A 2,776-nucleotide genomic window follows, 5' to 3' on the forward strand; every position below is an offset into this window, starting at 1 on the left:
TTATTTTTGGTAAGTTAAAAGTGTTTGTAAACTAATCCGTAATTTAGGTCCTTAGCTAGCTACCTAGCTAGCTACTATCCCCGGTCTCCCTACACATGGGTTTACATATTCTCTGTAATGGCTATAGGTATCTAATAACTAAACAGCAACTAAATATAAACTTCGAGTGAGGTAAGACTCGAAGACCGAGCTAGCTAGCCTTAGCTAGCTACCTAGCTAAGGACTGAGCACTCGGCTGTAGGGGAAACTTGTTTTGTAAAGTTCGTTTAGCTAACCCGTAAAGGTGAATGAATTTACCCTGACTAAAGAAATCAAGAGAAACGCACCGGGCTGCTCAGTGACTAACCACGGTTACTGTACTTTTATTATGAGTATTATACTGTAAGAGCAACAGGCTGGACTCTGCTCCTGTGCAGAGCTGATTATTAAATATGTGCAAACAGCAGCATGTTTTCTGTCGCTTTCCACATGTGGAACGACATTAATGCCAACTTTTAAAAACTTGGCACTTCAGTAACCCCTCATTAGTCAATAGCTACGGATTATAAATAGCAAAGCCCGATACTTATGTACTGAAACCAACTACTTCAGTACATAAGTATTAATATTTCTTGTTCAATACTGAGCTGATAACACCTCCGTATGTTGTGACCAGGATGCAGCAGCAGACTGAACCTCGACTGAAACCTGCTCCATCATCTCATCTTTGCAGATGTCCATTTATAAAGCATCAACAACTCAAAGGTAAACATGATATTAGAAAATGTGTTAGTATATAAGGCCTTTAAAACAAATAAAAAATAAACAGCTCATATGTCAGGTGTCGGCAGAACTGTAGGACTGAACAACTTCAGATCCTGAGTGTGTGAGGACAGAGAAGGATCAGCTTTATTTCAGATTTGAGAGATAAACTTTATATTTCAGTTTGTGATGATTCTGTTCTGTTTGTGATTACAGGAGCTGTCCTCAGATTCAGACCTCAGCACCACCCAGTGACAGCAGACAGATCATCTTATATCTTCAATCTTTGTAGTAACTCCAAAATTAACTGATGAAAACAGTACAAATGTTAAAGTACCACATGTGCTGTCAGTGAAAGCTGCAGCTGTTTTATTGATAAATTTAAAGACTTTAAGTCAAAAGGATTAATCATCCATGTAACTGTGTCACTATACATCAGCATTAACAGTACCTCAGTTTGGTGTTTCAGAAAACCGCTGATCTCAGACCTGCACAACTTCTGTTTTAAACACTGAATGTACTAAGCTACATGAAGAGCACATTATGTTTTCTCTGACACAATAAAAAAAAAACCTGATTAAAGTCAAAGGTTGTTACTTGTATTTTAAACTAAAAACTTGTGATCTGGAATTCTTTCACTTTTTTTTGTCAATAGTGTGTTATTTATCATAAAGTAATTCAGAGTCATTCATACCAGAGTAACCAGACAGCACAACATATATTTAACTTTCTACAGGACTTAAAGATATTATATTATGTAAAAGTCCAGAGCCTCTGAGGATTATCTGAGTACTTCTAACATTACAAAAAGAAAAGGTCTCCATCAGTGTTCATGAAATGCTGGGTTTATCCTTCTTGTGAGGGAGCTGCTGGTGAAGAGCATGAGCCCTGCTTGATCCCGGCGATGAGTTTCAGTCTTCCTGGTGTTTGTGAAATTATGCCTCTCACTGTGGGTCAACAGAACATCTGGCACAGGACAGCTGTAATGAAATAAATTGAAGTTTTGAAAAAAAGAGATCTTGGAAATGCCCTATATGTGAGAAGCAGATTTTATATTTACTTTTATTTTGCCAATCAAGATAACTGAAAGTATAATTTTCACCATACAATTACTAACCTTGTCATCTCCTGCACTGTCTGTTTTGGGCTCTGGGCTTGTCCTTCCCAGCGCTCATGAGACTGCTTTTGGTGCACCGTGGTATGAGGTGCTAACCTGTTGACAGTGTTGGGAATGTTAATTTTAAAATGTATTCCACCAAAGATTATAGAAGTAATGTATTCTGAATACTTTACAACTACATGAATGTACGATTGCTGTATGATTTATTACTATTACTGAAGGATACTGTTGAATAAGGAAAATATTTTACTGCTACTCATACTCATCATTATTACCTTTGCATTCTCCCTACAGCACGGACTACACTGCCCATGAGGCTACGTTGTTTAGGGCGATGCCTGTAACACTCTGCTATTGCCTTCATATTAAATCATTTTTGTATAATAATTTTTAGAGCATTTTATTGTGTGTTTTGTTTGGGTTTCCACCTGCATGGAATTGCCAAAAATAGAGAGACCATAGCCTAACATATGAAACAGGAAAATATCGCCATGTAATCCATTTATTTCAACAAAGTAACTGTATTCTCAATATCACTTATTAAACAGTAACTGTAACGGATACATTTACTCATATTTAGTATTTTACATATGTAATGCATGTATTACGTTACTCCCCAACACTGCCTGTTGATGAGATCTTGTGCCACTCCTAAAACACCGGCCTCCAACTCCTACAGTGACACGGGTATCCGTAAATTTAGCAAATATTAGCTTCAGGCTAGCTTGCTACGACAAATAGGCTAATACCAGCATTTTACCACAACTTCACCAGATGTAGCTAAAAAAAACTAAACTAATGTCCAGTCCAGTGGGACAGCAAGGAAAGATGACAAAAAATGATTACTTACCTGCGGTTTAGAAGGTCAAGCTGAAACTGAAGCAGCCATTGAAAGACGGGAAGAGAGAAAGATGG

At 37.5% G+C, this 2,776-nt stretch overlaps 1 long non-coding RNA gene across 1 annotated transcript; it reads left to right on the forward strand.

Annotated features, from left to right (window-relative positions):
• Positions 1-205: 205 nt before the first annotated feature.
• Positions 206-2,776, forward strand: LOC146523820 (uncharacterized). Its single transcript, XR_014876503.1, has 2 exons — positions 206-744; positions 958-2,776. It is a non-coding gene; the product is annotated as an uncharacterized LOC146523820 (long non-coding RNA).

The sequence above is a fragment of the Neolamprologus multifasciatus genome, chromosome 2 (genome assembly GCF_963576455.1).
Source record: "Neolamprologus multifasciatus chromosome 2, fNeoMul1.2, whole genome shotgun sequence".
NCBI classification, from domain to species: Eukaryota; Metazoa; Chordata; class Actinopteri; order Cichliformes; family Cichlidae; genus Neolamprologus; species Neolamprologus multifasciatus.